General features: G+C 41.5%; 2 long non-coding RNA genes and 1 pseudogene across 5 annotated transcripts; 2 read left to right on the top strand and 1 right to left on the bottom strand.

Moving 5' to 3' along the window:
• Positions 1–315: 315 nt before the first annotated feature.
• LOC108164508 lies at positions 316–1047 on the top strand (annotated as a pseudogene).
• An 8235-nt stretch (positions 1048–9282) lies between these two features.
• Positions 9283–10045, bottom strand: LOC117195346. Its single transcript, XR_004475059.1, has 2 exons — positions 9730–10045; positions 9283–9667 (listed from the first exon to the last, which is right to left on the bottom strand). It is a non-coding gene; the product is annotated as an uncharacterized LOC117195346 (long non-coding RNA).
• A 3360-nt stretch (positions 10046–13405) lies between these two features.
• LOC117195347 lies at positions 13406–14302 on the top strand. Of its 4 annotated transcripts, none has more exons than XR_004475062.1 (4): positions 13406–13646; positions 13709–13966; positions 14019–14088; positions 14153–14302. It is a non-coding gene; the product is annotated as an uncharacterized LOC117195347 (long non-coding RNA). The 4 variants fall into 4 exon arrangements; XR_004475063.1 differs by having other exon boundaries at positions 14041–14088; XR_004475061.1 differs by having other exon boundaries at positions 13709–13750; positions 13825–14088.
• The last annotated feature ends 389 nt before the right edge of the window (positions 14303–14691 follow it).

Below are 14691 nucleotides of genomic sequence, written 5' to 3' on the forward strand. Positions count from 1 at the left end.
CATCAAAGTCTCATTTAATGAGATTGAAGTCGATGTTTTGCTCGATGCATCGAAAACGACGCGTAGCTTGGTGGTTTTACTATCAGGTCTCAGGACACATTGATGTGGAATGTAGTAATGGCGTCCTGGAGGAGTGTCTGGAAGCAATGTCATGTGGCCAAGGATGAGATACTCTTTCATAAACTCCATATACAGATCATGCAAATACTGATCTCGTGCAAGTCTGCGTTCTAGGGATAGAAAGCGGCGTTTTGCCGTCTCGAACGAGAAACCCAACACGTTGGGATTTATTTTAAATGGCAGCCCCACTCAAAACCCCTTTTTTTAGAATTTGGTCGTCTTGTAAGCAGGGTCTATCAAGCATTGGAAATGGGGGCCTATCGTTATATGCAAGAACTGTATAGGAAGAAGCAAAGTGATGTGATGCGTTACTTGCTGCGTATACGCGTGTGGCAGTACCGCCAATTGACGAAACTTCATCGTTCGCCTAGACCCACGCGCCCAGACAAGGCACGTCGTTTGGGATACCGGGCCAAACAAGGATTCGTTATTTACAGGATTCGTGTCCGCCCTGGAGGGCGCAAGCGTCCAGTGCCAAAAGGTTGCACCTACGGCAAGCCAAAAAGCCATGGCGTTAACCAACTAAAACCCTATCGCGGATTGCAGTCAATTGCGGAGGAACGTGTCGGCCGTAGACTTGGTGGATTGCGTGTCTTAAATTCCTATTGGATTGCACAAGACGCTTCATACAAGTACTTTGAGGTCATTTTGATTGACACTCATCATAGTGCGATTCGCCGTGATCCTAAAACTGGATATGCAAACATGTGCACAAGCATCGCGAGCTTCGGGGTCTTACCTCTGCCGGTAAGAGCTCCCGTGGTATTGGCAAGGGCTATAGATATTCCCAGACAATTGGCGGATCTAGACGTGCTTGACGGAAGCGCAAGAACCGTGAGCATATGCACAGGAAACGTTAAATTGTAAAGTTTCATTTCCGTCGAACGCGGCTTTTGAATAACAGTGATGTATTTGAAAGAATAAAAACAATGTATATTGCAAAAAAAAAAAAAAAAAAAAAAAAAAAAAAAAAAAAAACGACCCGATTCGAGCCTGCGTAAAGTCTGCTTAAAGTTTTGTTCGCAAGCCAATTGTTCAGCTGTATAGACAGCCTTCGACTTCTCTGGGACCTGTTCCAATTCCCAAAAGCGCTCCACCAGAGAGTCGAGAGAACAATGATCGCTACCAACAGCGATATTGCATACAGCATCCTGTGCTGATGCCTTATATTTTCCTGATACAATCCATCCCAACAATGTTTTCTGGATTGTTGGATGTTCGGAACTTGCCTTTAATTGGCCTACACACATTAACTCAAAAAAGGTTTCTGCCCCTATCAATAAGTCAACCTTAGCAGGCTTGTAAAACTGCGGGTCTGCCATCTGCAGGTTTGCTGGTATCTTCCATTGGGCGAAATTGACAACATGATCGGGTTGGTATGTGGAAATCGACCTTAACACCCAAAAATCGGAATCAAAGTTGTGATCGTTGATACGAGATTGGACAGAAGTATGAATCTTGTGCTTTATGACGGACGAGTTTTTTCCAACAGTTGTGATATTAAGGCACGACTCATCACGGCGCAATCGTAAGCGCTGGGCTAGATCCTCGGATATAAAATTAATTTGGGAGCCGGAATCTAGAAGTGCCCGTGCATACTGAAATTGTCCGGACCGATCTTGCACCTTTACAACAGCGGTAGCAAGAATAACCTGGTCAGCACTAGCAACGTGACTAGAATAAGCTGTCTGAGGCTCAGACGATGACGAATGTTCTACTGGCACAGAACTAGGCCCATTTTGCTGTGGCTCAACCCCGTATCGATGAAGCAGAGTGTTATGGGGCTTAGAGCACACTCGACATTTTGCTGTCTTGCACCTCGTCACTGTATGACCTGGCTTCAAACAATTTATGCACAGTCGGAGTTGCTTGGTGATATCGAACCGTTGAAGAACAGGAAGAGCACTAAACGATTGACAATTGCTTATGGTATGACTCCCCGCGTGGCAATAGCTACATTTCGAATCAGCTTGCCTATCCGTCTTTGCACATGAAAATGACGATTTAGTGGGTCCTTTACTTGTCTCTTGTTTAGTTTTACCCTTATTCCGTGTTGACTCTTCGGCAGCTAGATGCTGATAGCGCCGGTTCAGCTGGGCTGCGCACTCGGACCAAGACGGTAGTTTATCGTAATCCAGTTGCTCTTCGAACCGAGACTTCGTTGTGGGATCTACTTTAGACAGCGCTATGTGAATTAGCATCGCGCTATTTATGTCTTTTTCACTTCCTAACGACTGCAGAGAAGAAACAACTGCGAAACAGTACCAGAAAAGATCAAATATTTTTTGTCGTAAACCTCCTTCAAACTATCAAGAGCCTTCTCATAATTTTCTGCAGAGATCTGAAACGCCTTCACTGTTCCCAATGCATCGTCAACGAGACACGACAGTAAGTGGTTGAATTTTTCCACATTTGATAATATTGGGTCGTTATGCACCAAACTCTCGAAAAGGCTTATAAAGTTTTTAAATTCAGCATGTTTTCCACTAAACTTGGGGAGATTCATTTTAGGCAGACGTGATGAATGACGCTGGCTACTCCTATCCCTCCTCTGTATTCGCTGAATTTCGGGTTCTTTAAGTGCAGACATGTACAGAGCCTTTGTGGTAACACACATATCCTCGACCGATGCTCGTAGATCGTTGTTGGGATTTAAACAATCCACGTCTGCCTGTATATCCATCAACTTTTCACAATAATTTTCGATCAGCTCGAGTCTGCATTTAATTTGAAGAGAGTCGAACGAAATAGTTTTTTCTTCAAAGGCCGTTCTCACACGCCTTAGATCGCCCATCACCCTATCGTGTCTTTGCATTGCTGTTGCTAACTTTTGCAGGACTTTTGGACCCCCTCCTTCTTTTGAACCTCCTTTCCTGGTAACAATTTTCCTTTTCACTCATTCTGGCGCTTTCTCTTACTTCAAGAGGGTCGGAAAGTAATGCACTGGGTTTAGACAATGGTTAACCAAAATACTGTAGGGTATGCAAAAAACTATGAAAGAACGCGAATTTTCCACAAAAAACTATGTATCGGCTTCAAAGGGTTAACGCAGCGAAACAAACACAAATTATGCTGCCAATGCACACAACCAAACGAGGCCAAATTATGCACAATTTGGCGCAACGATAGCGTTACCGAAGTAAAGGCAGCACCAATAAGCGGTACTTCGCAAAAGAGAATTGAAAACAGCGGCAATGACCGGAGCGTCTGATTAGCAAGTACCGTAAACCCTCATCAATTTGCACTTTTCTTCAATCCACCAATATTCCGCATATAATAAATATTTTATGTTGCTGGCTGTTCACTTTGGTTTATTTTATTACTTTGTGTTTTATTTAATTGGTATTCCAATTCAACGAGGTGCCAATGAAATTGAGATCAGTGGCCAAATAGAGAAACACAGCGCACAAAATGGTGGCTTGGTTCTAGCACTCAATTTTTTCGCACTAAATACCTGAGAATTCGGCATAGATTAGCCGAACACTTTCCTTTTTTGTTGAGTAAAGATGAATCCAATTTGTCGCACAAAACCAGCCAGCTAGAGCTCTATTCGCAACAGAACAAAAAAAACCAATGACTTGTGCCGAGACAACGAAGATGCACTGTAGGTCACTGGTTTGTCGTGCGAATTTCCACGAAATGCTGGATGCCGATGTCCCTGCTCGGGCGCCAATGAAAATTCGGAAGAGTTTTTCCAAAACAAATGTTGTGATGACTCCGGTCCAGCGGGCTCTAGTTTCGGTTTTTTACGTTAAATTGTTAGGTAATTTATGACTAAATAAAACAAGTGCTCGACTTCAAAGCATTTATTGGACTGGTCGCAGCCAGAGATAGCAAAACTCCCCGACTCCACCGTCGAGCCGATCTTGAATGCGCAGAGAGCAGTACAAGAGCGCGGCGTGTGAGAGCAAAAGCTCTGCTCACAACATCGCACACGCTACGATAGGGTAATTACGATCGTCTGCTGCAACAATACTCTCGAGTACTACATATGTATGCGGATGATGTTAAACTCTGTGTCCAGTATAAGGACATTTCATTTCATTCTCGCTTGCAATCCGATCTCAATAACTTTCAGTCATGGTGCTGTGCAAACTTGTTACACCTTAATGCCACGAAATGCAAAGTTATGACATTTCATCGTTCTAGCCCTTTGTTGGCTCCCTATACCCTATTTGGTGGTTCTCTTGAGAGAATTACCCTGGTGGATGATCTGGGTGTTATGTTAGACCCCAAGTTAAAGTTTTCCGAACACGTTTCTACCATGGTAAATAAGGCCATGGGCGTGCTTGGGTTTATAAAGAGGTGGTCAAAGGAATTTGACGATCCCTATATAACAAAGACTCTCTATACCTCGGTTGTTCGTCCGATCTTAGAATACGGCTCCTGTGTATGGTGCCCTCAGTACAAAGTATACCAGGACCGTACAGAATCAGTACAGAAAAACTGTTTACTCATTGCTCTGCGGGGCCTTAACTGGGATGCGGGTGTGAGACTCCCATCTTACTCTAGTAGACTGCTATTAGTGAACCTCCCATCCTTAGTTAACCGTAGAAAAATGATTGGTGTGATTTATTTTTTTTTATGCACAATTTGATCAGGGGTGACATAGACAGCCCTGATCTATTGGGTCGCATAAACTTCACCTATTAGACTTACTAGAAATTTTATACCGTTGTTCCTTCCACTTTGTAGATCGAATTATTCCTTGCATGAACCGTTTAGGGTCTTATGCTCGGATTATAATTCCCTCTACCATATTATATCCACCACTAATTCTCTTCCTCTTATTAAATTACTAATCCTTACACACCTTTCTAGTAATTAGTAATTGTAGTCGTATTTGTATTTTGATTGCATGCTTAGTTTCTTAGTAAGTTTAGTGCTAATTTTCCTCGAATGTTAGTCTAATAGCTATCTTTCTTGCATGTTCGTGTTCGGTTCAGCTACTCACCGTGCGTCATGCGGCAGCGCCCCTCGGTCGGTTGGGAGGGAGGAGGGCTGTGTTTTGCCTGGGATCCGCGCGTAACAGCCTTCTGCTGGTTTCACACGGGCCACTTGACGGTGCAGTAACTGCATCGCCTCTTGAAAGATGCAGTCATTGCATGTCAACGTCCAAGAAGATGGCTGGGAAGCGAGCCTCTCGAGAGAATATCAGCAGGATTTAAAGATGTGGGAACATAGCGCCATTCCATGGCTGCCGTCAGCTCCTGAATTGATGCCACTTGATTTGCCAAGAAAACTTGAAATTTGGCTGGCTCGTCCCTTATCCAAGATAATGCTGTTGTCGAATCCGACCAGCAATAGAACCGACCTGTAAAGATTCCCATGCCCTTTACATTCTGCATGATTTTCGCAAGCAAATGGGCTCCACTTAATTCCAGCTTAGGAATCGATATGGTCTTTAGTGGCGCCACTCGCGACTTTGAGCACAAAACGTGGCTCGAAGACTGGGCTTCCCTGGACACGACATATACGCAATCGCCATATGCTTCTAAGCTGGCATCACAGAATCCGTGAACTTCTGTAGCCACACTAGAACGAAGAACCAAGCGAGGAAATGAGATCCGAGAAATGCTTGCCAAACTGTTTCTCAAGTCTATCCAAGTTGAATGCAACGCTGATCGTAGGCTTTCATCCCAATCCAAATTTTCTTTCCAAAGCTACTGAAGGAAGATTTTGCACCTGACAATGACTGGATTTATCAATCCAAGAGGGTCGTAGAACCGCGCAATCGTAGATAAAACCGACCGCTTTGAGTTCGTGTCCAGTGCGGACAAGGCAAAAAGCAGCTGATCCGAAGCAGGGTCCCACGCTAAGCCGAGAGTTTTGGCTATCATTAAACTTTAGGAACTTCTCTATGTCATGTTCAGGGGTTCCCTCCAGTACTTCCTGGTGACTGGATCACCATTTCCTTAGTCTAAAATTACCACGGGACAGTAAAGCTGATGTTTGGTGCATCTTCTCGATGACCTGTGCGACCGAATTACCACCCGAAATAACGTCATCCACGTAAAACTCCTGCCGCAGAGCAGCTGAGCCAAGAGGGTAGGACTCACGCTCGTCGATGGCCCTCGTCCCGTATGTGACTGTGTCCAATGTGTAGACTTGAACGTCGGACTGGATGGAATCTCGCCAAAGGATGCACTGATACAAATTGTCGGGTGGAGACACTCATACGCAGCGGTACATTTTACAAATGTCCCCAGTGAGAGCGACTGGATATGTTCGAAAGCGAATCAATATATTAAACAATGCAGGCTGAATAACAAGGCCTGTCATCATCACATCATTTAGAGAATATCCAGATGATGTAGTTGCGAATCCATCGAAAACGGCACGGAGTTTTGTCGTCGTACTGTCCTCCTTTAGGACACAGTAATGAGGCAAGAAATATTTGCAGAGGCTACGGGAATCAGGGTTGACTTGGTGCATATGATGCAAATCAATGTACTCCCTCATAAAGGCGGAATACCGCTTCTTGAGTGTAGGATTACGCTCCAGTTTTCGCTCCAGCCTCAGCATAAGGCAGACGAACTGCATACTCCCCGGATGGCAACCGTGAAAGGTGGCTTACGAAATGTGCTTCACAATCGTCTTCTTCTTTGGTATTCAAACCAGCCTCCACACAATTCTCGACTTCCCAAAACATACGAAGAGTTTTATCCAACCTTGCTTCCATCTCAGCTATCGAATCTGGACAATTGTGCGTGGCCAAAAGCGCCGAGCTTGATACCTTCTGTCCACCCAAGACGGGTTTTCTGCAGAAGAAGCAGGCCATCGATGATTTGCCCTACGCAGAGGAGATCATAAAAAACGCTCGAACCAATGAGGAGATCAACCCGTTGAGGATTGAAAAATGCAGGATCGGCGAGCTGAATGTTAGATGGAATACTCCAATCAGATACATTTACTGTCATACTTGGTTGAGAATCGGTAATCGGGGGCGATGAGAGCAGTAAGCGTAGTTGTGTAAGCAGAGGTGCGAGAATACATACAAATGCTTATAGTAGATCCCTCAGTAGAAACGCTGGTATCGCCCAGCCCAGACACAAGTGCAGACGATTGAGTTCTCCTAAGTTGAAGCTGCTGGGCGAACCTGGATGTGATGCAGCTGCGATCCTGAATCTAAGATGCCACTACAAGGAACTAAACCGCCAGAAGCACAACATCAGAGTGAAAACCTTGGGCAGCAAGAGAGGTAGACGAATATAGAGGCGAGCTGCTAGCAGAATTTTGAGCAACGGAAAGAGTTTCTGGTTGAACGGCCAGCTTTGTGTTGTGGGCTGTATACTATCGAAGTGCAGCAAACTATGATGCCTACCGCCTATTCCAAACGCTCCATTTTCTGGCAGCATTGCTGCAAGAATTCGTAGAATTCCTCTGCGGTAGGTGTGGAGATCATGTTTTTTATCCCCAATCGGCCGACTAAGTATTTCGAATTAAATAAAACTCGGCGCAGAAATAAAATTACGATTTGTTCTTTAATGCGTGACATCCAAATTGCAAGTGTGGCTTGCCTGCCCTTTACATTGCCGCTCCGATCGCTAAGCGCAGCTTCGCTCGGCCGACGTCGGTAGGCAGACGCAAAGCGGAGATATCGAAGAGCGAGCTGACAGAGAGCGTTTAGCAGGGCAAGCAAGCGCAAAGCTTTAACAAACAAATGAGTGACATAGACATAAGTAACAAACAAAATAAGCGGCTGAGGGCCAAGAATTAGGTGCTATTTGGCAAGCAGCTAATGGGTCTGGGCTGGGTTCTGCTCCGAACAGTAGGTATAGCATCCGACGATGTGTGCTCGCATGTGTAAATTGACTGCATCCGAAAACTCCCGAAGCCTTTTAGCAGAAGGCGAGTCTACCCTCTTTAGCCCAAGAATCTTCTTGATGTGTGCCTGGAAAACAAGTCTTTTGTTATTAAAGCGTTTATTAAGTATATCCAGAGCCGCACGATTATTGGCACTGAAGAGCTCCAACGATCGAACCGAATCCAAAGCCGTTGAATGGGCAGCGGCGTGTGACTGGCTTACTTCAACAGCAGCCAGCAACTCAGCTTTTAATGATATGAAAAGGGTATCGAAGTTTTCGCGCAGCTCACTCCCAATCTCGTTTTGATCGAGAGCCTCCAATTCATTATGGGCCTTATTGAATTCCTCTCGAATTTCTGCCAACATATCAAGGCGCACCTTGACTTCCGCGGCGGTCAGCTTATTGATTTTATTCCCGCGAAGGATTCGCCGATCATATAAGCTTTTTTGGCACCTATTTGTCTTCAAAATAAAAAAGAGAACTAGGTTAAACTTTATAATTTATTTGATTTTGTGGCTGAGCTGAAGCCGATTGCTTGCTGGGGCCAGATAGGTAAGAGGTACGCAACCGATGCGCAGAGGGTTAGCATGGAACTAACAGACGAAGGCGGCTGATCAAATGTGATTTCCGCAGTGGCGGCGGCACAGCAAGGTAATTAACGATGTGGCGGCGGCAGAGAGGCCCTTTCGCGGGAGAGCGCCGCAGCTCTGCAGAACATCAACGCTTGCAAAACATAGGCGGCTCACTCTGCTCATACAATAAAAATGCTTAAATTTACTGGAAATACTGGCTGGAACAAATATTTTTTTAAAATTATTATTATAGCCGAAGCCACATCAAATTGCAGTGGCTGCGATAGCGTAGCCACGCGTTTACTCATTCCCTCTCTTTCACACTCGTAAAAGCCAAATTGTTCTGTGTTAAAAATACCGATCTGTGATGTACCTACGAAAACATATGTTACCTTTAAATGCTCACAGCTGACCGAAAACCTAAAAAATATTAAACAAAAATTATGAATAGCCCAAATACTATATTGGCTATACATATACATATACTATATATATTTACATTTTAAAATTCTAATTTTATTTCGCTAGACTGGCTATTTTGCCTATTGTGACTTATTAGCAAGCTATATGATTAACTGTCGTGTCGGTTTGCTTAATGTATACATTCAGAAAAATAATGAGTCTAGAAGGGACTGAGCAGAGTCACGATCATGACTATTTTCCTCGCTTACAAACACAAGTGTCAGAAAGGACAACACAGTAATATTCAGAGAAAAATTTTAATTTTTCTGTATTCAATATCACTTTCAATTTCCTTATAAAAAATCAACACGAAAATAATATCAACTTTTTCGTCACGAATAACGTATAATAAAATAACTTTTAATTTATGTAAATTTTGGCCAATGTAAGGGTAAAAAAAAAAAACCAGAACATATGTTCACACATGCTTGTATATAAACCCAAAATGTTCCATTTCTGCAGCCATTTATTTTGTATAAACAATTATTTGTCTATTTTATTATTCCCAACGTCCAAAAGACTCCTTTTGTATTGTTCTTCAGTGACCATAACGCCCCCCATGTCCACAAAACGTGTATGCATTCCAGCAGCAATAAATCGCTTGGTAGCCGGCATATCTAAGCGAGGAGCTTCGAGTGAGGTATTTAATTCCTTGCTTCTAGCCAGGATTTCCTTTGCGCGACCCAAATCATGTATTATACCATGCTGAAACCATAAATTCAATATATTAAGTTATTAAATATACGTACTAAATATTATAACTTTACCTTAGACACATCTGAGCCCTGTAACTTTAAATGCATCCAATATAATGTGGTGGTTAGGTATACCAAATAACTGTCCAATTCGATTTGTTCGTCTAAGTTCAAATGTTGCGATCTATATGCTGAGAGAGCTTTTTTCAGGTCAGTCTCTAAAGCATCCAGGCTTAAATCAAAGCTTTCAACAGCTCCTTGAATTTTATTGTCTTTTTGTAGTTTTTCCTCCAGATGAAAGCCACGTCCCGCTTTTTTTATATTGTAATCTTTTGTTTTCGACATTTAAATCCTATGTAGTAAACTTCTATCTACAATATTAAAAGTAAACATTTTATAATTAGTCTATGACTAAAGTAGTTGTCAAAAATTCAGTAATAAAACAAGCGGGAACATTGTGAGACGCGACAAGGGCCGCGGCTCTCCTTTTATTCTTAGTTATTTCATTGTTTCTCATTAGGGATCTGAGAAAGATAGCTCTATATATGGTTACACAAAAAACTATTGCATTTTGGCACTCTCCGCTTCCAACTTGTAAGCAACACAGTATGAATTTGATTCCCGCACAATGGTCCGCCGAGAAAAAACAGTGGAGCGCAGTATATTTTTAAGCACATCAGATCCGTTTTCCTTTGCTGACACAACATTGATTTTTTATACCAGATACTTTAAGAGTATATGGATATATAAGATTAGTGGTGGATGCGTGTAACACCAAAAACGAAGCGTTTCCGGCCTCATAAAGAATAAATATTTTTGCTCATCATCAATAGCCAGGAAAAGAATCCAAGAACGAAGATTGGAACATTATATTTGGACGTTGATATGCACTGACTGCATCTTTCAAGTGGCTATGCAGTTACTGCACCATCAAGTGGCCCGTGTGACACCAGTGGAAGGCTCCTCCCGCCCAAAAGACCGAGGGGCGCTGCCCCTGTTAGACTAATATGCGAGGATAATTAGTACTTAACTTACTAAGTGAACTACCCAGCAAACAAACAAACGTGCCTTTTGCGAGAGTCCCGCAAAATGCTCGCAAACGAGCTTGTGTACGAGCGTATGGCTTTGCGTCGCAAAAATCTCGCAAACGAGCTCGCAAGCGAGTCAAAAATGAGCTCTACTTCTTGTGTCGCAAAACGCTCGCAAACGAGCTCGCAAGCGAGCTTGTGTACGAGCGACATGGTTTTGTGTCGCAAAACTCTCGCAAACGAGCTCACAAGCGAGCCAAAAATGAGCTCTACTTCTTGTGTCGCAAAACGCTCGCAAACGAGCTCGCAAGCGGAAGTTTTACAATAGGAAAGTGCGCTGCAAGTGTGCTGCCGGTCGAAAGCCAAAAAAAAAAGCAGCAAGCCTTCATGTGCCTTCAGTCCGGCAATGCTCCTTCGGCTCTCTGTTCACGTCTCGATAGATTAGTGGTCTAGAAGTCATTCGTGTTTTTCTTTTCTACATGTGTCCAGCATTAAAAACAAGTTCAAATAAAGCCTGCGTTACTTGCGCCGGCATTTCAATTATTTTCGTCGAATTGTGCAGTACTAAGTTAAAAATCTCTACAATCTCTTACGAATTTAATAGAAATTTCTACCAATAGGTAAGTACGTTATTAATAAAAGAAATAAAATGTCTTACAAAAGAAAAAGACGAACATATATCGGAGAGGCTCGACATGTGCAAAGAGCTACTGGAGATTTTGAGGTTAAATTGAATATTTCGGAACCCGAACTCCAACAAAATGCATTACTTTGCGAAAGTAATAAATTTCCATTTACTGAACATTCCAGTTCAACTGACTTAATCGGTTAGCTAGGTGGCTGTCTGCTAATAATTTCAGCAATATGGCAGGCAATGCCTTGCTTAATATTTAAAAACTCTTTAACAGATTTCCTTACGAATTTTAATTATTTATCTTCGAAAATAAGTTTAAATATTAATGTATACGGTCTTCCGCTATGTAAAAGTTCTAGAATGCAAGCATGGCTCATTTTGATTAACGTCAATGGCACAAAGCCAGTTTTGGTAGCTGGAATATTTGCAGGTAATTCGAAGCCAGGATTCTTTATTTGCAAGAATTTGTCTGCGAGTTAGGAGAATTGATAAAGGAAGGGATGATATTTCAAGATATGTGTTTCCGAATATCTATGAGAGCAATCATATGCGATGCGCCAGCCCGCGCTTTTATATTGGCTGTGAAATATCGTTCGGGTTTTTATTCTTGCAACTATTGCATTCAGAAAGGGGAAACTTTCTGTAACCGTCAAATTTTCAAGAAATCAATTAACCTACCACGAACCAATGATAACTTCCGAAATCGTATTCAACCTGAAAACCACAACATCCAAGGCAAACATGTTCTTGAAAATATGCCAATAGATATGGTAAATCAGTTTCCCTTAGACTACATGCACGTAGTTTGTCTTTACGTCATAAAAACGGTCCTAGGGACTTTAGTAAGAGCAAAAGGTCATAAATTTTCTTTGAAACGGGACTCCATAGCTTCCCTTAATAATAAACTTATGTCTCTTAATAATCTCTAGATAATCTCGACCGATTTAAAGCCACTGAGTTTCGAACCTTTTTATTATATACTGGACCAATAGCATTGAAAGGCATTTTAGATACCGGCTTGTATAATCATTTTTTACTGCTAAGCTTAGCGATAAGACTTCTTCTACACAAAGAATATTGTTTCACGCGAAATTCTCTTGCATCCAGCTTGCTGGATGATTTTGTAAGTCAAGTGCCGTCTTTCTATATGAACGCAATGCTCACTTTTAAATTTCCATTGCTTTACACATTTAAGCAAACAAACCAGTCAATATGGTTCTCTGCAGACCATAAGCTCATTTACGTTCGAAAACTTTCTGGGCCATCTTAAAAATATGGTGATAAATTCGAACTACTCATTGGAGCAATTATACAACCGAATTGTAGAGCGCAGTGTTTCAAAAGTTGTACCCAAAGAAAAAACTTTAAATATTAACGGATCCAATGGTAAAATTTCATATAAGCATTGGTATTTTGATAGAACAAATAGCAACTCTTTTTTTTCGTAAAGGATGGACCCCTATACCACTCAACTACTCTACGTGTCTTTTGTACGGCCTATCTTGGAATATGGTTCCTGTATCTGGTCTCTCCATTACCAAAAATATCAAGATATGCTTGAGTCCGTTCAAAAACAATTCCTTATCTTTGCCCTGCGCGGACTTAATTGGGACCCTCTCGGCATCTTCCTTCTTATGAGAGTCGGCTGCGTCTCATTAACTTGCACTCGCTTGAAAGCCTTAGGACTTGTCATGGAATTCTCTTTCTCCACAAACTTCTTCTAGGCGAGGTTGAATCCTCGGCCCTCATTAGCCTTATCAGCATTGCTGTCCCATCCCTCCCGACTAGGAAACTACTCAAACTACTCTGACCATGAATCTTTCCGTAGCCTTTGCCGCGACTTCAACAAATTTTTCCATCTTTTTTCCTTTGATACTTGCGCCCTAAAGTAAAATCTTCTTTAATGAAAAATTTAATCTAACTTTCTTCTGCCTTGTATTATGATAATTTTATAATTTGTACATTCCTATTTTTATACAGTTTAACTGTACATTGTTGAACTCTAAACATTAAACATTAAACATGAAATAATTGAAATAAAAAATAAAATTTGTCATAGCCAACTAGTAGTTGGTCTAGAAGCATACTTTACTTCTCCCATAAACTCTACCTATGTATGTGGGCATTTTCTATTCAAAAGTACTAAATTTCGACTCGAACATATCGCAACATGATATAGAAAAAATATCAGGAAAAACATTTCATTTTGAAGATTGTGGAAATCACATTTACTTTCCTTTAATTGATTAATTTTAGATTTTCAAAAGTGGCTTACCAATACAATTTTAATTTTGAGGAAATGGTAGTGGAAAATACTTAAATAACAGGTAACATTTTGAGTGACTTTCCTTCGGCTTTACCTTGCGCTTTCGTTTTAATATATTTTCAGACATATCTAATACGGCTCCAAATAATCGGTCCAATAATTATGGTAATGCATTTAAACATTTTCATGCTCAATAGACTTATTTTAAATAAGGGGGCGCAACTTATTTCGTTGCGTAGTGAAGTCGCATCAATAAAAGCTCGAGTGTGCGGAGAGCCTAACATAGTAAAATTGACAGTGCCACGTTCGCCACTGGCCAGTCTAGAGGGCTTTGAGGCATTTGAAGATTATCTTAAAGAAGAGCCCGCTTTCAATAACTTGGTAAGGAATTTTTTACATTTTTGGAGTAAATATAAGCGATGATGTGGCGAAGTTTTTCTCCTGGCGTGGGACAGACTCCAAAAAGTGTGTAAGAGGACTTCGAACCACTTTAGCACTAAGAAGTAAGTTTTACTATTTTAGCTTGTGTAATTCCCCAATTTTTAATATATTTTATATTGTCTACAGATGCATTTAAACATAAGTTTGCGCTCGACGATCACGATTTTGACCACACAACACAAAAATATTTTCAGTATGCTCAAGAGCGGAAGGCCAGATTAAATAATACATACGTATACATATATCTTCAATATTCAATATTAATATATTAAATTCATGTCATATTAAAAATTAAAAATATTTTTTATTACGGAACAAAATAGGAACGGGCCTTTTACGATATCATTTATGAGCCTTTTGCGATATCGTTTGTGAGCCTTTTGCGATATCGTTTGGGAGTAGTTTTTGATATAAAATAATATCAAAACGAGGGGGAACGTTGTGAGTTGCTGCGGCGACCGCAACTCTACATTTATACCCGATACATAGTCAGTTTGAGCGACGATGTGTGCGTGGAGAAGAGAGACAGAAAACGTGTCTCAACATGTCGTCGGACGCTGCGTAGCCACTGCAAATTAATTTGTTCGTTTTGTTCGAAATTTTGAGATATACGTTTTATAGTGAGATCTAACAGGAGTGTGGATACCAAATTTGGTTAATCTAGC

The sequence above is a fragment of the Drosophila miranda genome, unplaced genomic scaffold (assembly GCF_003369915.1).
Source record: "Drosophila miranda strain MSH22 unplaced genomic scaffold, D.miranda_PacBio2.1 Contig_AX_tr2_pilon, whole genome shotgun sequence".
NCBI lineage: Eukaryota > Metazoa > Arthropoda > Insecta > Diptera > Drosophilidae > Drosophila > Drosophila miranda.